The sequence below is a fragment of the Bos javanicus genome, chromosome 2 (genome assembly GCF_032452875.1).
Source record: "Bos javanicus breed banteng chromosome 2, ARS-OSU_banteng_1.0, whole genome shotgun sequence".
Lineage (NCBI taxonomy): Eukaryota > Metazoa > Chordata > Mammalia > Artiodactyla > Bovidae > Bos > Bos javanicus.
In genome coordinates, this window is record NC_083869.1 from 11,479,396 (window position 1) to 11,502,226 (window position 22,831).

Genomic DNA, 22,831 nt, shown 5'->3' on the forward strand with positions numbered 1-22,831 from the left:
CTTGATTCAGGCATTTGAATTCTGTTATTGCTTTGCAAATTAGTAATAGATTACATAGATGACATCTATTTCATCTCATAAGTGAAACAGATGACATAGATGGATAGATAGATACATCCATGGGTGTGTGTGCTCAGTCACTTCAGTCATGTCTAACTCTTTGCGACCCCAATGTGGACTGTAGCTGTGGGGAGAGAGCAAATTAGCCAAGGTGGTGTGTTCAGATTCTCTCACCCCCCGACTATGTGACAGCTCAGATAATTTATAGCACTGTGCATGCATGTCACGAGGTACTTGCTTGGTCAAGGACTACTTTGTGTGGTGTGCATATATGAGTTCAACCTAAAAAGTGGTGGCATTAATGCTGCATCATGGCTATATCCATTGGGTCAACCATGAGAGGAGAATATATAGAGTGTCTGCTGCTATGGCTGCTGCACCAGCCAAGAGAGAACAAATGTGTTTGCAGTCCCTATGGCTTCTCCAGGCTTCTTCCAGCTTCCTGCTCTCCCCTTGCCTACCATGGGTTCAGCACAGTGTGCACAGTGAGATACAGCAAGACAATTGGCATCATGAACAGGATCAGTGATCAGTAACCCACCAGGTTCCTCTGTCCATGGAATTTCCCCAGGCAAAAATATTGGCATGAGTTGCCATTCTCTCTTCCAGAACATCTTCCTGACCCAGGGATTGAACCCACATCTCCTATGTATACTGCATTGGAGGCGGATTTTTATTTCTGAGTCACCAGGGAAGCACAGATAGATACATACATAAATAGATACATAGATAGACAGACATATAGATGGCTGAGGACAAAGCTAAGTACAATTGTGAATGGAATAAATTTTAACAGGTCAATTTAAATTTTTTTCATTAACTTCCTTAATCAGTCATGGATAGCCATCAACTATATTTGCTTCTCCAATAAATTTGTCTTAGTAATTCTGGGAAGTTAAATAGTTAAAATTAAATCGTTCTGTTAGCTGCTCAGTCTGGTCAGACTCTTTGTGACCCCATGGACTGTAGACCCACCAGGCCCTTCTGTCCGTGGAATTCTCCAGGCAAGAATACTGGAATAGGTAGCCATTCTCTTCTCCAAGGGATCTTTCCAACCCAGGGGTCGAACCTGGGTCTCCCACATTGCAGGCAGATTCTTTTTTGTCAGAGCCACCAGGGAAGCCCCGATAGTTCTGGAAAACTACATTAAATGCAAGTTATAATTTAACCCTCTTGATAAATCTTATTTTGTATATTTCTGCATTAGTTAGATAGCATGTTTAAAGTAAGAAAGAGACTTTAGATTAACACAGTGGACTTAAAACTTATCTCTGATGCTTTTTCTCGGGCATGTTATTAACCTGCCTTGAGGTTTTCTTGTCATTTCTGAAATGAGAGTAGTGTTTGTGCAGCATAGTGTTGTGAGGCTTAAAGGTCATGAGGAGGTCCACTAGACTAGAGTATAGGATTCCAGGAGTTCATCGTGGATAAAATTATGTCTAATTTAAGGAAGAAAAACTTGTAGAAGTTGGCTGGATGAAGATGGAATAAGGAATGAAGAGGCATGCTTCAGGGAGTGGGAAATAGATGGATGATGGTGGGATAAAAGAGAATGAAATCTAGTCACATGACTGTTATATAAAATTTAAAAAAATGAAAAGCAAGCAATAGAAGAGGTGGCAGGAATAGAGACTTGTAAGCTAAATTCAAGATTTCAGACACTAATCTAAGCTTTAGTAGATGTCACTGAAGAATTTCAAGCTTTTGACAAAGTCAGATTATTGCAGTGTTTTCTCTTTCCACAAGGAGAAAAATTAATTCTGGAGAAGAAAGACAAATGACTGACAAACTAATTAGAAACTGTGTGTCAGTTGCTCAGTCATGTCTGACTCTTTGTGACCCCATGGACTATAGTCCTCCAGTGTTCTCTGCCCATGGAATACTCCAGGCCAGAACATTGAAGTGGGCTGCCATCATTCCCTCCAGGGGATCTTCCTGACTCAGGCATCAAACCTGGGTCTCTTGCATTGTAGACAGATTCTTTGCTTTCAGAGCCACCAGGAAAGCCCCAATTAGAAACTAATACAATGCAAATTTTCCTGAGTGGCTTAAAGATAGCACCGATGGGGACAGGTAGATGAATTGAAAAGTAATCTAAAGGGTAAGCACTGTTGGGATTTAATTTGTAGGATGACCTGTGAGGAGGGGAAGGAGGACACCTGTGTAGTGCCCAGGTTTCTAGCTTGAGCAGTAAATTGTCTTTGAGCTTATACATTAGAAAAATGATCAAGTTTGAAAAGGCAGTTAGAAATCACAGCTGTTTTCCATTTACATTTGTGGTTCCTGCAAAGTATTCCAGTGGAACTGACTAAAGTTTAGGAGAAAAATCTGGTGAGGCCATAATTGAAGCCATAGAAAAGGATTTTGTCATTTCTGGATAGTGGATAAACTAGAGTGGAAGGGAAGACAATTTACAATAAAGCAGTTAGGAATGTCTATAATGACTGAAAAAAAATGACAATGCGAATAATTGTGAAAAGATTCAGGAGAATCAGAAAAAGAAATCTTTCAAGTTTGAGTTAAAATTGTAGCATAAGTTACTTTAAGAGGAGAACGGGTATTCAAATGCCGTGAGAGAAAACTAGGGAGTGTTTTGGGGTTTTTACAATAAGGAGGTCACTGATGGTCTTCCTTACACACATTTTGGAGGGAGGGAGATGATAAGTGGGATGACAGATTGCAATGGGTTGAAGACTGAGTGTTGCTTGCAGAGTAATTCTGAAATGCCAGTTGCAAGGATTCTCATGTCTTGGCATTTAGTGGAACTCAGATTTTTATGGTTAATGTTTTTTTCTTTTTTTGTCATATATGTAAGTACCAGTTGCCACTTATGCTCTGCTATGACTCTTAGTATCCATCTTTGTTTCTCTACTTTTATACATATACAAAACCGTATTGTTGCAGGAAGGGGGACCCCCTTCCAGGGCCCAAAACTGGGCTCTTGTTTAACACTCAGAGATGAATGTCCGAGGAGACACATGTGCTGACAAAGCAAGAGATTTTATTGGGAAAGGGCACCCAGGTGGAGAGCAGTAGGGTAAGGGAACCCAGGAGAACTGCTCTCTGATGTGGCTTGCAGTCTTTAGTCTTGCAGGTTTTATGGTAATTTGATTAGTTTCTGGGTTGTCTTTAGCCAATCATTCTGACTCAGAGTCCTTCCTGGTGGTGTATGACTTGTTCAGCCAAGATGGATGCTAGAGAGAAGGATTCTGGGAGGTGGTCGGACCTGTGGTGTCTCCTTTTGACCTTTCCCAAACTCTTCCAGTTGGTGGAGACTTATTAGTTCCGTGTTCCTTCCAGAACCTCTTCTGTTATAAAACAACTCATGCAAATGGTTACTATGGAAGGTTTCAATCAGTGTGCTTCCCCTAACAATATGACTACTTGTGGTTTTATTCATTATCTCTCTATCTCATGTATCATCTACCTATAGGTATTCCATTTCTAATGTAAATTGTGTATAATTATATTTAATGTATAAAATTATTTTTAATTAACATAAACATTTCATAAGTTCATTTGATCACAAATCAAAAGTGTTTTGATGGTTTAGGCTTCATAGTTCAGTTATATTTTTGCATATTCTTATGATTTCTTGCTATCTTTGTATTTTATTGCAATTTTCAAATGGTTCTGATAAGAATAAATATAACCAATAAATAATATGGGTTTAAGCAATATACAAATATATTAATACACATGGTTTTAAACCAATCACTAATATGAAATAAAAAGTGTAACAGTCAGTTCAGTGCATGCACAGTTCTCAAGAAAAAGAAAATTAGCTCCATCATTTTTATTGGTCTGTTGTATTAAAATTGTCTTAATATTGTAATGGAGGCAAAACTTTACCTCTGCCTTCTTAGGGTTTCTGATTGACTGGGCCTAGGAAGTAATGCAACATAAGACAGATTAAAAAAAGAAAAGCAAAGCATACAAATGTTTACATGTACATGGGATTACCCATAAAAATGAAGACAAAAAGAAATGGCTCTGCCTGTGTTTTTATACTAGGTTAAATGAAGACAGACAATTGTAGATAGGTAACTAAAATGAATTAAGGCTGTGGGGCTAAAAATTATTTTAACAAGTCCTATTTGTACACATTTCTCTTGGCTTCTATCCCCAAACTCTAGAAATGAGAATGTTTCTTTTTCCTTCTGGAATAGAGAAGGCATCTTTCAAATGAGTTTTATCTCCTGCTTTTAGGTAAAAAGGGGGAGGTTAGAATGCTCTTCTTGCATATGTTATTTTTCAAGTGTCTTTAACTGAAAATAATCCTTATGCCAAATAGGCATATATTAAGGCACCACCCTTCAATATTTTAGCCTTGATGGCAGAGAGGAGATATTTCTTAAGCTAAATGTTGTTTATTTTTAATTTCACACTTTTGAAGGAATGACATTTTCCTGAGGGGTATTTTTAAAAAATGTGTCCATGTTAAATTTCCTGGCCTGTCTTTCATTCTGCCCAGCTCTCTTAGGAGAAATCTCATTAAGAAAATGAAATTGCCCTTAATTCTATCACTGTAGATAGGTCTGGATGACATAGAATTAATGCTGTCCCAGTACACATCTGAAACGCAAACCAATCAAGCTTTTTTTTTTTTTTACTGGTGAGGCACATTTAATTGACAACATTTAACTAAAGATAGGATGAATGATATTTGACAATTTTAATGTAATGCTTCAACATCCTTCAAGTAAAAGAAGTAACTCTGATGGCTTCTTTTTATGTGAAACAGATTTTAAATATTACCAACATATGTAACTATGCATAATGACCTCTACATCCTTGGTAAGGCATATTTTACAAATGATTATTTTTGCTGTATATAAACAGATTGAACTGCTAGTAAAGGTTACTTTTTAGAAAAACTCTTTTAGAAGGTGTTACACTCTGTACATTACACAGGAAAAGGTGATAGGAAGCTGTTTTTGATTATCCATTCTACAATTCTACAATCCTCCAAAGACTCAGAAATGTTTCACAAGTTTCTCAGGTTATACTTATCTACACATGCACTATATGTATATATGTGTGTATGCAAAATATATAATTTTATTTTAGATAATTATGCAAAAAATCCACATGAACATTTCCTGAATCATTTGTATAAGAATTTAAATCAAATGTTACAAAGCAATTTCTGTAGCTGTGTGTGTTTTTCATTTATAGTTATATTGGTGTCGTTAATACTACCTTAGTGTATCTGGTAAAAGATATATGCAAACAGAAATGGGAAAAGGACAGGGGTGATTTTTAATGTAAATACTATATTCTAAATGAGTTAGGTCAAAAGAAGCCATGATTTGCAAGACAAACATTTTGGCTTTGCAGTACTTTGAGTAGAAAAATATAGTGGGAAAATTGAATTATGAACCAATATCAAGAAGTACAGACACATAAAATTCAATAGAAAGTGCATTGCAGACATTAGTGTCATATACACTGTACAAAGAAATGTAATTACAGTAGAACACCCTCAGTCCTATTAAGTTTAAGTTAATTTGATTTTTATCTTTTTTATTTCATGTGTTAATACTAAGTCAATTATAATTTTATATTATGTATAATTAAATATTATAATAAAAATAAAATAAAGTCATATATACTGAATGAGTAATAAAATACTTATCCCTTTAAAAAGTCTTCAAACACTATTAGTGAAGATAGCTTACCTAAATGTCAACATGAAATAGTTTAGCAAATGACCAATAAGCCTGATCTTTCCATTCTTCATTTTATAATAAAAACAAATAAAATAGGGTAACAGATGGTGTGTAAGGATGTTTCTTGACCTAATTCTCAGTCTTACTATTATATATCTATATTGGCTGAAATCAGTTATTAATGGCCATTTCCACATCATCCAACCAAAAGTTCTCCTCTTTGTGAAAAGGTATTACCCACCCATGCTTGAGATTTGCTAGAGCACATGAAAATGAAGAAAAGTAAATGAACTGATTCAGTAAAAGAAATAGCACCAAGTATTATTCATCTATTCACATAATTTCAGACTATTGTTTTCATGTGAAGATAGAAAATTTTTTTCTTTTGTTTTTGCTTTGTTGCAAACTCTATTACTTTTTCCCTGAAAAATATTCTGTCCCTTAGTCTATTATATTGGATCAGCAGAATTCATCCTAAATCAAATATATTGAATTTTTATATAGAGATCATGTTATAACAGAAAATAAAATCATATTTCAAACTATTTCATATGTGATTCTCATTTAAAACACAACAAAACCATCATGTATACCTAACCTCCTTCCAAGAATCCCATTTGAATGGTAAAAGAAAATATGAAAATTAATAACACACTAGCACTGAAAAATAAAACAGGAAGCATGTCACTGGTAAATGAAAATATTTAAGGCATTTCAGGGAAATAGCAAACAGATGACACTTAGTTGAAAAAGAAATTAAGACAAAGAAAAATCAGCCTGGACATAGTACAGAATGCTTCTTCCTAGGAGACCCTCAAAGAAACTCATTGTCAAGAACCTAGTGAACAATCAGCATTAAGTTTATCATCAAGATATAATGGATGAATAGACAACCTGAAAAACAGTGTAGGACCTATGCCGGCCTTTCAAACCCAAATCTCCAGTTAAAGCAAGGAAATTCAGTTCAGTTTAGTCACTCAGTCATGTCCAATTCTTTGCGACCCCATGGACTGCAGCACTAGAGTCTTCCCTGTCCATCACCAATTCCTGGAACTTGTTCAAACTCATGTCTGTTGAGTCAGTGATGCCATCCAACCATCTCATTCTCTGTCTTCTCCTGCTCCTCCTACCTTCAATCTTTCCCAGCATCAGGGTCTTTTCTAATGAGTCAATTGTTTGCATCAGGTTGCCAAAGTATTGGAGTTTCAGCTTCAATATCAGTCCTTCCAATGAATATTCAGGACTGATTTCCTGTAGTATTGACTGGTTTGATCTCCTTGCAGCCCAAGGGACTCTCAAGAATCTTCTCCAAACACCGCAGTTCAAAAGCATCAATTCTTTGGCACTCAGTTTTCTTTATAGTCCACATCCATACAAAACTACTGGAAGAAAAACCAAAGCTTTAACTCGATGGACCTTTGTCGGCAAAGTAGTCTCTGCTTTTTAAGATGCTGTCTAGGTTCATCATAGCTTTTCTTCCAAGGAGCAAGTATATTTTAATTTCATGACTGCAGTCACAATCTGCAGTGATTTTGGAGCTCAAGAAAATAAAGTCTCTCACTGTTTCCACTGTTATTCCATCTATTTGCCATGAAGCGATGGGACCAGATCCCATGATCTTCATTTATTGAATGTTGAATTTTAAGCCAGCTTTTTTACTCTTTCACTTTCATCAACAGACTCTTTAGTTCCTCTTCATTTTCTGGCATAAGAATGGTGTCATCTTCATATCTGAAGTTATTGATATTTCTTCCAGCAATCTTGATTCCAGCTTCTGCTTCATCCAGCCCATGATTTTGCATGATGTACACTGCATATAAGTTAAATAAACAGGGTGACAATATGCATCCTTGACATACTCCTTTCCCAATTTGGAACCGGTCTGTTGTTCTATGCCTGGTTCTAACTGTTGCTTCTTGACCTGTGTACAGATTTCTCAAGAGACAAATAAGGTGGTCAAAGCAAGCAAAGTACAGGGGAAAAGGGAAGGGTTGGTGATAAGCAGGAGAAATTATATAGCCTATGAGGGATTGGTAATCAAGCCTCAGGTAAGTTTCAGTTTTCAAAATTGATGTGCAATAAAAAGACAAAGCTTTTTGTGAATAAATGAAACTACAAAGGCTTTTAAAATTAAAGTCACTGGGGACACTCATTTTCCTTTTATATGCATAAACTTCCTAAAGAGAAGTATGCTAATGAGAATACCCTAATCATTCATATGCAGAACACTATTTATAATTTTCTATTTCGAGGAAATAGGGTTATGGATTGAGATTTATACACTTGTCAAGGGAATCTTTCTCTCCTCCCCATATTGTGTAACCTTATCCATTATCCGCAAATAATTTACCAACGATGAGTTCTAAATATTTGAGGCAAATAAGATCAAAAACAAATAATCCAGAGTAAGAAACTAAACAATAGCCACATGAGAGAATTTGAAAAGAAGTTATAATATGAAAGGGAACAAATTTAAAAAATAAACTTGCAGGTTTCAGACAGCTTGAGATTGATAGAATTATTGTGAAGATAGTGTAGACATTTTTCCCTATGGTCCACACTGTTTCTCTGTTATTAGTATTTTATATGGGTATGGTGCATTTGAGATTATTATTAACCTAATTCATACTTCATTATCATTTCTTCAGTTTTTTCCTAATTTATTTTTCTGTTCTTGGATTCAGTTTAAATTACATTATATTCCATAGTCAGGTCTTATTAGGGTTCTTCACATTGTGAAATTTTTCAAAATTTCCTTGACATTTTGAATTTTTTTGTTGACCTTGACAGTGTTGAGTATTACCAGTCAGATGTTTTAGAGAATATCTCTCAGTTGGGATTTGTATGATGCTTTTCTCAAGATTGGACTCAGGGTGTTTGGGAGAAAGACTATAGATGTACACTGTGTTTTCATCACATCCTATTAAGTGTATATTCAATCAATATGATTTATTGCTATGATGATAACCTAAATCACCTTTCTTGAGATAGATTTTGTCAAGGTTCCTCCAAAGTAAATTTACTCGTATTATTTCTCCATTCCATAGTGTACTTTTGGGAAGAAAGTCACTATACACAGCCCAAAGTTAAGAAGTAGAGATTTATGCTAGAACTCCTAAAGGCAAGAGTATGTAAAAATTATTCTGCAAAGGATATTTATTTATTCTCTCTCATTTATTTTTTTCTGTCATTGACAGATATCAGTACAGACTCATGGACAGGATAAAAGGAAAGATATTACCATTTGAATGCAAAGTTCCAAAGAATAGCAAGGAGAGATCAGAAAGCCTTCCTCAGTGATCAATGCAAAGAAATAAATGAAAACAACAGAATGAGAAAGACTAGAGATCTCATCAAGAAAATTAGATTTTACTAGAGCTAATCAATGAATATAGTAAAGTTGCAGGATATAAAATTAACACACAGAAATCCCTTTAATTCCTATACACTAACAATAAGAAAACAGAGAGAGAAATTAAGGAAACAATTCCATTCACCATTGCAACAAAAAGAATAAAATACTTAGGAATATATCTACCTAAAGAAACTAAAGACCTATATATAGAAAACTGTAAAACATTGGTGAAAGAAATCAAAGAGGACAAATATAGCTGGAGAAATATACCATGTTCATGGATTGGAAGAATTAATATAGTGAAAATGAGTATATTACCCAAAGCAATCTACAGATTCAATGCAATCCCCATCAAGCTACCAACGATATTTTTCAGAGAACTAGAACAAATAATTTCACAATTTATATGGAAATACAAAAAACCTCGAATAGCCAAAGCAATCTTGAGAAAGAAGAATGGAACTGGGGGAATCAACGTGCCTGACTTCAGGCTCTACTACAAAGCCACAGTCATCAAGACAGTATGGTACTGGCACAAAGACAGAAATATAGATCAGTGGAACAAAATAGAAAGCCCAGAGATAAATCCACGCACCTATGGACACATCTTTGACAAAGGAGGCAAGAATATACAATGGATAAAAGACAATCTCTTTAACAAGTGGTGCTAGGAAAACTGGTCAACCATTTGTAAAAGAATGAAACTGGAACACTTTCTAACACCATACACAAAAATAAACTCAAAATGGATTAAAGATCTAAACATAAGACCAGAAACGATAAAACTCCTAAAAGGAAAACATAGGCAAAACACTTTCTGACATAGACCACAGCAGGATCCTCTATGACTCACCTCCCAGAATACTGGAAATAAAAGCAAAAATAAACAAATGGGACCTAATTAAAATTAAAAGCTTCTGCACACCAAAGGAGACTATAAGCAAGGTGAAAAGACAGCTTTCAGAATGGGAAAAAATAATAGGAAATGAAGCAACTGACAAACAATTAATCTCAAAAATATACAACCAACTCCTGCAGCTCAATTCCAAAAAAATAAATGACCCAATCAAAAAGTGGGCCAAAGATCTAAACAGACATTTCTCCAAAGAAGACATACAGAGGGGTAACAAACACATGGAAAGATGCTCAACATCACTCATTATCAGAGAAATGCAAATCAAAACCACAATGAGGTACCATTTCACGCCAATCAGAATGGCTGCTATCCAAAAGTCTATATGCAATACATGCTGGAGAGGGTGTGAAAAAAGGGAACCCTCTTACACTGTTGGTGAGAATGCAAATTAGTACAGCCACTATGGAGAACAGTGTGGAGATTCCTTAAAAAACTGGAAATAGAACTGCCATATGACCCAGCAATCCCACTGCTGGGCATACACACTAAGGAAACTGGAATTGAAAGAGACACATATACCCCAATGTTCATCACAGCATTGTTTATAATAGCCAGGATATTGAAGCAACCTAGATGTCCATTAGCAGATGAATGGATAAGACAGCTGTGGTACATATAAACAATGGAATATTACTCAGCTGTTAAAAAGAGTACATTTGAATCAGTTCTAATGAGGTGGATGAAACTGGAGCCTATTATACAGACTGAAGTAAGCCGGAAAGAAAAACACCAATACAGTATCAGATAAGATCAGTCGATCAGTCGTGTCCGACTCTTTGAAACCCCATGAATCCCAGCACTCCAGGCCTCCCTGTGCATGACCAACTCCCAGAGTTCACTCAGAGTCACATCCATAGAGTCAGTGATGCCATCCAGCCATCTCATCCTCTGTCGTCCCCTTCTCCTCTTGCCCCCAATCCCTCCCAGCATCAAAGTCTTTTCCAATGAGTCAACTCTTCACATGAGGTGGCCAAAGTACTGGAGTTTCAGCTTTAGCATCATTCCTTCCAAAGAAATCCCAGGGCTGATCTCCTTCAGAATGGACTGGTTGGATCTCCTTGCAGTCCAAGGGACTCTCAAGAGTCTTCTCCAACACCACAGTTCAAAAGCATCAATTCTTCGGCGCTCAGCCTTCTTCACAGTCCAACTCTCATATCCATACATGACCACTGGTAAAACCATAGCCTTGACTAGACAAACCTTTGTTGGCAAAGTAATGTCTCTGCTTTTGACTATTCTATCTAGGTGGGTCATAATTTTCCTTCCAAGGAGTAAGCGTCTTTTAATTTCATGGCTGCAGTCACCATCTGCAGTGATTTTGGAGCCCCCAAAATAAAGTCTGACACTGTTTCCCCATCTATTTCCCATGAAGCGATGGGACCGGATGCCATGATCTTCGTTTTCTGAATGTTGAGCTTTAGGCCAACGTTTTCACTCTCCACTTTCATCAAGAGGCTTTTGAGTTCCTCTTCACTTTCTGCCATAAGGGTGGTGTCATCTGCATATCTGAGGTTATTGATATTTCTCCCGGCAATCTTGATTCCATCTTGTGTTTCTTCCAGTCCAGCGTTTCTCATGATGTACTCTGCATATAAGTTAAATAAACAAGGTAACAAGATACAGCCTTGACGTACTCCTTTTCCTATTTGGAACCAGTCTGTTGTTTCATGTCCAGTTCTAACTGTTGCTTCCTGACCTGCATACAAATTTCTCAAGAGGCAGATCAGGTGGTCTGGTATTCCCATCTCTTTCAGAATTTTCCACAGTTTATTGTAATCCACACAGTCAAAGGTTTTAGCATAGTCAATAAAGCAGCAATAGATGCTTTTCTGGAACTCTCTTGCTTTTTCCATGATCCAGAGGATGTTGGCAATTTGATCTCTGGTTCCTCTGCCTTTTCTAAAACCTGCTTGAACATCAGGAAGTTCACGGTTCATATATTGCTGAAGTCTGGCTTGGAGAATTTTGAGCATTACTTTACTAGCATGTGAGATGAGTGCAATTGTGTGGTAGTTTGAGCATTCTTTGACATTGCCTTTCTTTGGGATTGGAATGAAGACTGACCTTTTCCAGTCCTGTGGCCACTGCTGAGTTTTCCAAATTTGCTGGTATATTGAGTGCAATACTTTCACAGCATCATCTTTCAGGAATTGAAATAACTCAACTGGAATTCCATCATCTCCACTAGCTTTGTTCGTAGTGATGCTTTCTAAGGCCCACTTGATTTCACATTCCAGGATGTCTGGCTCTAGGTGAGTGATCACACCATCGTGATTATCTGGGTCGTGAAGATCTTTTTTGTACAGTTCTGTGTATTCTTGCCTTCTCTTCTTAATATCTTCTGCTTCTGTTAGGTCCATACCATTTCTGTCCTTCATCGAGCCCATCTTTGCATGAAATGTTTCTTTGGTATCTCTGATTTTCTTGAAGAGATCCCTAGTCTTTCGCATTCTGTTGTTTTTCTCTTTTTCTTTGCTTGATCGCTGAAGAAGGCTTTCTTATCTCTTCTTGCTATTCTTTGGAACTCTGCATTCAAATGTTTATATCTTTCCTTTTCCCCTTTGCTTTTCACTTCTCTTCTTTTCACAGCTATTTGTAAGGCCTCCCCAGCCAGCCATTTTGCTTTTTTGTATTTCTTTTCCATGGCGATGGTCTTGATCCCTGTCTCCTGTACAATGTCATGAACCTCATTCCATAGCTCATCAGGCACTCTATCAGATCTATGCCCTTAAATCTATTTCTCACTTCCACTGTATAATCATAAGTGATTTGATTTAGGTCATACCTGAGTGGTCTAGTGGTTTTCTCCACTTTCTTCAATTTAAGTCTGAATTTGGGAATAAGGAGTTCATGGTCTGAGCCACAGTCAGCTCCTGGTCTTGTTTTTGCTGACTGTATAGATCTTCTATATCTTTGGCTGCAAAGAATATAATCAATCTGATTTCGGTGTTGACCATCTGGTGATGTCCATGTATAGAGTCTTCTCTTGTGTTGTTGGAAGAGGGTGTTTGTTATGACCAGTGCATTTTCTTGGCAAAACTCTATTAGTCTTTGCCCTGCTTCATTCCATTTTCCAAGGCCAAATTCGCCTGTTACTCCAGGTGTTTCTTGACTTCCTACTTGTGCATTCCCGTCCCCTATAATGAAAAGGACATCTTTTTTGGGTGTTAGTTCTAAAAGGTCTTGTAGGTCTTCATAGAACTGTTCAATTTCAGCTTCTTCAGTGTTACTGGTTGGGGCATAGACTTGGATTACTGTGATATTGAATGGTTTGCCTTGGAAATGAACAGAGATCATTCTGTCATTTTTGAGATTGCATCCAAGTACTGCTTTCTGACTCTTTTGTTGACCATGATGGCTACTCCATTTCTTCTAAGGGATTCCTGCCTGCAGTAGTGGATATAATGGTCATCTGAGTTAAATTCACCCATTCCAGATCATTTCAGTTCGCTGATTCCTAGAATGTCGACATTCACTCTTGCCATCTCTTGTTTGACCACTTCCAATCTGCCTTAATTCATGGACCTGACATTCCAGGTTCCTATACAATTTTGCTCTTTACAGCATCAGACCTTGCTTCTATCACCAGTCACATCCACAGCTGGGTATTCTTTTTGCTTTGGCTCCATCCCTTCATTCTTTCTGGAGTTATTTCTCCACTGATCTCCAGTAGCATATCGGGTACCTACTGACCTGGGGAGTTTCTCTTTCAGTATCCTATCATTTTGCCTTTTCATACTGTTCATAGGGTTCTCAAGGCAAGAATACTGACGTAGTTTGCCATTCCCTTCTCCAGTGGACCGCATTCTGTCAGATCTCCCCACCATGACTCTCCCATCTTGGGTTGCCCCATGAGCATGGCTTAGTTTCTTTGAGTTAGACAAGGCTGTGGTCCTAGTGTGATTAGATTGACTAGTTTTCTGTGAGTATGGTTTCAGTGTGTTTGCCCTCAGATGCCCTCTTGCAACACCTACTGTCTTACTTGGGTTTCTCTTACCTTGGGCGTGGGGCATCTCTTCACAGCTGCTCCAGTAAAGCACAGCCATTGCTCCTTACCTTGGACGAGGGGTATCTCCTCACTGCCTCCCTACCTGACCTTCCCCAATACAGTATACTAACGCATATATATGGAATTTAGAAAGATGATAATTATATCCCAGTATGCGAGACAGCAAAAGAGACACAGATGTATTGAACAGTCTTTTGAACTCTGTGGCAGAGTGTGAGGGTGGGATTATATGGGAGAAGGGCATTGAAACATGTAAACTATCATATGTGAAACGAATCGCCAGTCCAGGTTCAATGCAGGATACAGGATGCTCGGGGCTGGTGCACTGGGATGACCCAGAGGGATGGATGGGTAGGGAGGTGGGGATGGGGAACATATGTACACCCATGGCAGATTCAAGTCACTGTATGGCAAAACCAATACAATATTGTAAAGTAAAATAAACAGGAAAAAAACAAAAAATCAAAAAGAAAAGAAAATTAGAGAAACCAAGGGAACATTTTATGCAAAGATGGGCTCGATAAAGGACAGAAATGGTATGGACCTAACAGAGGCAGAAAATATGAAGAAGAGATATCAAGAATACACAGAAGAACTGTACAAAAAAAGTTCTGCACAACCCATACAGTCACGATGGTTTGATCACTTACCTAGAGCCAGACATCCTGGAATGTGAAATCAAGTGGGCCTTAGAAAGCATCACTAGGAACAAAGCTAGTGGAGGTGATGGAATTCCAGTGGAGCTATTTCAAATCCTGAAAGATGATGCTGTGAAAGTGCTGCACCCAATATGCCAGCAAATTTGGAAAACTCAGCAGTGGCCACAGGACTGGAAAAGGTAAGTTTTCATTCTAATTCCAAAGAAAGGCAATGCCAAAGAATGCTCAAACTACCACACAATTGCACTCATCTCACATGCTAGTAAAGTAATGCTCAAAATTCTCCAAGCCAGGCTTCAGCAATACATGAACCATGAACCTCCAAATATTCAAACTGGTTTTAGAAAAGGCAGAGAAACCAGAGATCAAATTGCCAACATCTGCTGCTGGATCATGGGAAAAGCAAGAGAGTTCCAGAAAAACATCTATTTCTGCTTTATTGACTATGCCAAAGACTTTGACTGTGTGGATTACAATAAACTGTGGAAAATTATGAAACAGAAGGGAATACCAGACCACCTGACCTTCCTCTTGAGAAATCTATATGCAGGTCAGGAAGCAACAGTTAGAACTGGACATGGAACAAGAGAGTGGTTCCAAATAGGAAAAGGAGTACATCAAGGCTGTATATTGTCACCCTGCTTATTTAACTTGTATTCAGAGCACATCATGAGAAAAGCTGGGCTGGAAGAAGCACAAACTGGAATAAAGATTGCTGGGAGAAATATCAGTAACCTCAGATATGCAGATGACACCACTCTTATAGCAGAAGACAAAGAAGAACTAAAGAGCCTCTTGATGAAAGTGAAAGAGGAGAGTGAAAAAGTTGGCTTAAAGCTCAACATTCAGAAAACGAAGATTATGGCATCTGGTCCCATCTCTTCATGGGAAATGGATGGGTGGGGAAATAGTGGAAATAGTGTCAGACTTTATTTTGGGGGCTCCAAAATCACTGTAGATGGTGATTGCAGCCATGAAATTAAAAGATGCTTACTCCTTGGAAGGAAAGTTATGACCAACCTAGATAGCATATTAAAAAGCAGAGATGTTACTTTGTCGACAAAGTTCCATCTAGTCAAGGCTATGGTTTTTCCAGAGGTCATTTATGGATGTGAGAGTTGGACTGTGAAGAAAGCTGAGGGCTGAAAAATTGATGCTTTTGAACCGTGGTGCTGGAAAAGACTCTTGAGAATCCCTTGGACTGCAAAGAGATCCAACCAGTCCATCCTAAAGGAGACCAGTCCTAGGTGTTCATTGGAAGGACTGATGCTGAGGCTGAAACTCCAATACTTTGGCCACCTGATGCCAAGAGTTAACTCACTGGAAAAGACCCTGATGTTGGGAGGGATTGGGGGGCAAGAGGAGAACGGGACGACAGAGGATGAGATGGCTGGATGGCATCACCGACTCGATGCACATGAGTTTGGGTGAACTCCGGGAGTTGGTGATGGACAGGAAGGCCTGGCGTGTTGTGATTCATGGGGTTGCAAAGAGTCAGACGTGACTGAGCGACTGAACTAAACTGAACTGAACTCATTACTATTGTTCAAATTGTTAACTATTTGGTCACTGGGGACAATTTCAGTGTTTTTATGTGTCTTTGATATAATACTCCCTTATTTATTCAAACACTTTAATTTGCTTGCACTGCAAGATGATCCAGTCTCATCCTATATTTCTGCTCTAGTCCTTGACATATTTTTTCTTAGAAGATATATGACTGTAAACTTACATTTATGTGTACAATACGTGTTAAATATTTCTATATATTTAAACATATATATGTATAAGTAGTAAACATGAGTTCATACTAATGACTCCAAATCTAATTTGTTACCACATAAGTCTTTTTACCTATTTTCTCCTTGCTTATCTGTAATCTCCAATTCCAACAGTCAGAGACTTGTCTACCATCATCCTACCCCCTCCCAACCTTTTAGTTAATAGGTTAAATTCCCTTATTCAGGTATACTGATTGCAGAATTATTATCCCATACTCTGTTGAGGAGGTGGTGGATTGGGGAAAAGCATTTTCCATAGAGCACAGTGTTTATGTACAGTTTTCTTTTTCTTTATTACCACTTGCTTCTAAAATTGCTTAGGTCAATACCTTATTCCCTCACTGTCTTCAGTAAGTTTATTTCATATATTTGTAATATATTTAGATCCTTTTGCCACAACCTGCATCATTCTAGGATACTCTGACCTTTTAAAAACATATTTTTTTAATTTAAATCTATTAAAGTTTACTCTTTGTACTAGAAATTTCAATGTTTTGATAAATGCATAGGGTTAAGTATCTACAATTTTAGTCTCACACAGAATGGTTTTACCACCTTAAAAAATCCTGTACTTCAGTTATTTAAGTCACTCCTTGACTTCCAAGACTTTGGTAACAAAAGCTGAGCGCCAAAGAATTGATGCTTTTGAACTGTGGTGTTGGAGAAGACTCTTGAGAGTTCCTTGGGCTGCAAGGAGATCCAACCAGTCCATCCTAAAGGATATTAGTCCTGGGTGTTCACTGAAAGGACTGAAGCTGAAGCTGAAATTCCAATACTTTGGCCACCTGATACAAAAAAAAGAGCTGACTCATTTGAAAAGACCCTGATGCTGGGCAAGATTGAGGGCAGGAGGAGAATGGGACGTCAGAGGATGAGATGGTTGGATGGCATTTCTGACTCAATGGACATGGGTTTGGGTGGACTCTGGGAGTTGGTGATGGACAGGGAGGCCTGGCATGCTGTGGTTCATGGGGTTGCAAAGAGTCAGACACGACTGAGTGACTGAACTGAACTGATGTTTATTATTGTCTGTTTGTTTTGACATTTTATGAATGGCATATTATTGAAATCATAAACTGTGTAGCTTTTTCAGACTGTCTTGTTTTACTAGCAATATGAATTTAAAGTTTCTCTGTATCTTGTCATGGTCTGATTCTTTACCTTTTTAAATTATTGAATAATATTCCATTATATGAATATACCATATGTTTATACATATATTAATGTTTACCTATTAATGTATTAACATTGTGAATGCTTCTATTTTTTCTGAGGTTATAGGTAAAAATTATATACATAAACATATTTGTTTGTTTGCAAGAGCAAAAATAACAGACTTTTATGTGCACATGAGTTTTCAATTGAATTGGGTAAACATCAAGGATGTGCAATTGCTGGATTATATGGTAATATAATTATTGTTGTTCAGTTGCTAAGATATGTCCAACTCTTTGTGACCCCATGGACTGCAGCACACTAGACTTCCCTGTCCTTCACTATCTCCTGGAGTTTGCTCAAACTTACGTCTATTGAGTTGGTGATGCTATCTAACCATTTCATCCTCTGCTGCCCTCTTCTCCTCTTAGTCTTCAATCTTTCCCAGCATCAGGGTCTTTTCCAGTGAGTCGGCTCTAGGAATCAGGTGGCCAAAGTATTGAAACTTCAGCTTTAGTATCAGTCCTTCCAATCAGTATTCAAGGTTGATTTCTTTCCCATTTTCCTAATTTATATCCCCTCTCTCTCCCCTTTGATAGCCATAGTACGTCTTCTGTGTCTATGAGTCTGTTTTTGTTTTGTACATAGATTTACTTACATTAGTTTTAGAATCTACATATAAGTGATACCATATTTGTCTTTATCTGACTCACTTCACTTAGTAAACTATTTTCTAGGTCCATTCATATTGCTACAAAATGCCATCATTAGCAACTGAAAATGTCTATATATGTAGAATAATGTCTAGATTGAATTTTAACATCCAGTATAATTTTGAGTAGTGCTATAAAAGCACAGATGTAGGAAAAATTAGAGAATTTTTAGAAATCAGAAAAAGCAAAGTCCCTATTAAGACTAACAATCTAACCTTAACTACAAGCTAATTTTTTATTAACCATTGTCAAACCTTGCCCCAATCATCATTATTATCTTAAATCTCTCTTAATTATGGTGCATTGGAAATCAGTTCCTGATTACTGTTTTCTTCTAATCCTTTACTTTTTACCATAAAAATAGTTTTAAATTAAGTCTTTACATTACTTAATATTTCAGACTTAATTACATTCTGAAACACCATTGTCTGATTTGTGTTGTGTTATAACAGGGTTATCCCATGGGTTACATTGCTGCTGGCTATTTTTCCAAAACTATATCTATGGATACTTCGAACTTACTTGCATTGTCAAAAATTAGTTATATCTTATTTTAACAAAAGTTTGACATGTGTGGTATTTTTTCACCAATATTGCAATAAAGTACAGAATGGGAGACAGTCTTTACAGCTGCAGTGGCATTGTCCAGGGTGCATAACAAGTAGAATATCAAAACCACAGAAATGTGAAGTGTGAATCAGGAAATTGTTTTCAGCCTCAGCTAAGTAATTAGTATACAGAATTTAAATTTATTTTTACAATTATATTGTTTACAAGGAAGTTTTTTTTTTAATATTTTTCATGATCCATAGTTAATATCAATGACATTTTAGGCTCTTCCCTTTTATCCAAGGCTGTTTTATTTTGAATGTAAAAAGCTGTTATACATCTATTTTGGCTGTACTCACCTATCTAATTCTCTTCTGTTCACAGTAAAGTTGATAATTTTAGATTTACATTTTATATGGCATCTTGAAAACTTTTATAACATTAAATATATCCACATGCATTTAGTATTTTAACTAAGTAGTCCTTTTATTTACTATCTAGATTATATTTCCCTAAAATTAACTGTAGCTATGTTGCAATGGTCTATAAATTTTTGTAATCAGCATTAAAAATACACTGACATATTCTCAAGTTATTTGCCATACATAAAGCTAAAATGAAGAAACAGCACAAAAATCTAAATAAGTAATAGAATATAAATGTTAGAGACTATTTAAGCTGTCTTTGAAGTGATTAAAGTAGCACATAAAAGTGTTTAAAGTAGAAATATTAGAGTGTGTTTACTAAGTCTATTCATTGATATATTTCCCCTCTTAATCCTAAATTATTGTTGCTGTTGTTTGGTTGCTAAGTCATGTTCGACTCTTTGCAACTCCATGGACTGTAGTGTGCCAGACTTCTCTGTCGATGGGATTTTCCAGACAAGAATACTGGAGCGGGGTGCTATTTCCTTCTCCAGGGACTTTCCCTGACTCACTGATTGAACCTGTATCTCCTGCAGCACCTGCATTGGCAGGTGGATTCTTTACAAGTAGGGCCACCTGGGAAGCCCAATCTTAAATGAACCTGGTTATAAATATTTAGTTTCCTTTCTTAAATGGATATAGTGAAGTCATGTATATATTTAATTTCAAAAGGAATCATATTTCTTATTTAAGTGTCCTCTGGGAGACTTTTGTTTGTACTGTCACATTTGTTTAGGATATGTGTGTGTTCCAAGGTCAGAGGTATTATCACAGTATCTAAAAATTCCAAACTAGAGACGCTTTGAAAAATAGGAAGTTTAGAGCTGGAATCAGCATTAGTGGTCATGTGGTCTACCTCCCTGGTTTTACAGTCTGTGACACTGGAGGACAGTGAGAGTATTTGATGTTGACCAGATCATAAGGGCAAATTAATCATAAAACTAGGACTTGAACTCAGATCTTCTAGGAACCTGACACTCTGAACAAGCACTTCTTCCATTGTACTAGGCAGTGATAGTAATATCTGTAGCTATGTACCACTAAATTTATTTTGTATATTCATCTCACTGTCTGGGAACTATGTTTTTAATTAGAGATCTTGCATTATTTTAATATAAATTTTCAATATAAATTAACTTGAAGAAGTATGAAAGATTGATTGTGTGCTAAAGTAAAGGTATACTAGTTTTCAAGAAAGACATAATTTGAAAAATATAAATTTGAATAAATCAGATTTAATCCATGTTAAGTATACAATATGCTAAAATTCTAAGATTCTCTGATAGACCTTCTTGGTTAGTATTTGTATCAAATAGCTTGGGGACAATACCATATATTGATGAAATTCAATTTAGCACCTGGCATATGGAAAATATTGAGGTGAAACTGGGGAGAGGGCACTTCTTACCCCTTATTTAGGGTTCCAAATAAAGGACCATCCTTTAAGAGAGTCAGGTCTGAACTTACAGCATACCCCCTTCATTAGCCCTCTCCCTCAAGAAAAGAGAATGATTGACATGTTTGATGAGTTTTCAAGAAAGAACTAAAATGTGTGTCTCAGTTCTTTCTCTTTTCTACTTTTGCACTTCCTCTGTCAACAGAGAATACCTATTTTCAGCACATTAGTATTAGAAAGTTAGGGGTGGACCACTTTGGACCAACCTGCTTGCCAACATGCTCCTGTACTTGGGTGGATAAGTCTTCCTGTATAAGTGATAAACATTCACAAATTCATGTGCTTCATATGCAAAACCCACATTCCCCAGTCAATGTTTATTCATAATAAAGCTGATATTTAGACCCTATATGTCTAAATTCAGGGATGATAAAGGGAATCATTAACAGTATTATCCAATCACTATATTAAATGCACCAGACATGAATATTGAAAACTAGTGAAGAGAATTACATAATAGAACTAAAACTTGGAGGATGAATTTAGGCTCAGGTTTGGTAAGCTTTTGCCATATGGAATTCTGATATTTTTCAGGTCACTTCAAATCACAGAAGGTTTCTACAAAGTTGAAGAACTATTTTCTTTAGGGAGCAGAGCTTGGTGAATGCTGCAGTTACTGAAGTCTATAGGAACAGTTCTTACCTTAGCATGTATGAATGTAGCAAGAATTGGATTCTAAGCAAAAATTAGTTTTCTGTTTTTAGTGAAGGCTAAAATAACATACAAAGATAAAAAATAAACTTCAGTAAATGTTTTTCTGTTTTACTGTGTTTTTCATTCAACTGTGAAAAATAGTCTGAGTATTATTATTTTCCAAACTTACTGTGTATGCAGCCAATATTGTATTAACTGTATGTAAATTACATTATAAATTGTTCCTTTATATTACCTTTTATTTATGCATAAAGTCATTGTAAATTTACGTAAATTGCTCCTTTAGTTCTATAATATGTGAAAGACTTAGACTTTTAGGTTCTGAAAGAACCACAAGGAAACTACATCCATGCACCTACTTGAAACTTATATGTATCATCATGATTGTGATCATCAACATCAACATTCTCTCTGGCTGAGGCTAAGCAGAGTAAGAAATTTGAGAGAAGGAATTTTGAACCATGTGTGCTATGGACAAATAACACACAAAGTAATTAATTTTGACATCACTTCCCTTGGTCTGTACTTGGGAATTTAGCTTTCAAAGAATTTTTACCTTTACCATCTCCCTAGGAACTTCATAATGGGAGATAGTCATTTTAAAATGTGGTGAATTCTTATGCTATTTAATCTTTTCACAATCCCCGTAATGAACTATACTCTACATATATGTTTGAACCAAATTTGGGATGAGAAATGTAATAGATGAGTATAGACTCTTTGCAACCCCATGGACTATAGCCTACCAGGCTCCTCTGTCCATGGGATTTTCCAGGCAAGAGTACTGGAGTGGTTTGCCATTTTCTTCTCCAGGGGATCTTCCCAACCCAGGGATTGAACCCAGGTCTCCTGCATTGTAGGCAGATGCTTTACCATCTAAGCCACCAGGGAAGATCAGAATAACTTTAGAGTTAGTTTATTAATGGACCTTATCAATTGGCGGTTACATGGTTTGAAAGCAAAATTTATATTGCCATTAGCAGTCTCAGAAGGAGCCCCAGAGGATAAAAAAAGAGGGCTTTCATTTTTTTCACATTTTCCTACAACTATAAGTTAAGTGTTTCTAATTCAAATGGGGATATCTTTAAATAAATGCATTCATTTAATTCAAATTTTCCTCTAAAAGTTTTTTTTTTTTTTTTTTGAGTAATAAAGATGGTAACTTGTTTACTATCAATTAGATTCTTTTCTCAGTTTTTAGAAATTAGGTTAAGAAAATGGGAGCCATGTAGGTATTGATTCTGTTTGATACACAAATGTTTGACTCCTCTTAAGTTTAAAGAAGTCATGTGTGGGCAAGTCCAACTCTTGTGAATCCATGGACTGTAGCCCACTTGGTTCTTCTGTCCATGGGACTTCCCAGGCAAGAATATTGGAGTGGGTTGTCATTTTCTACTCCAGGGGATCTTCCTGACCCTTGAGTCATA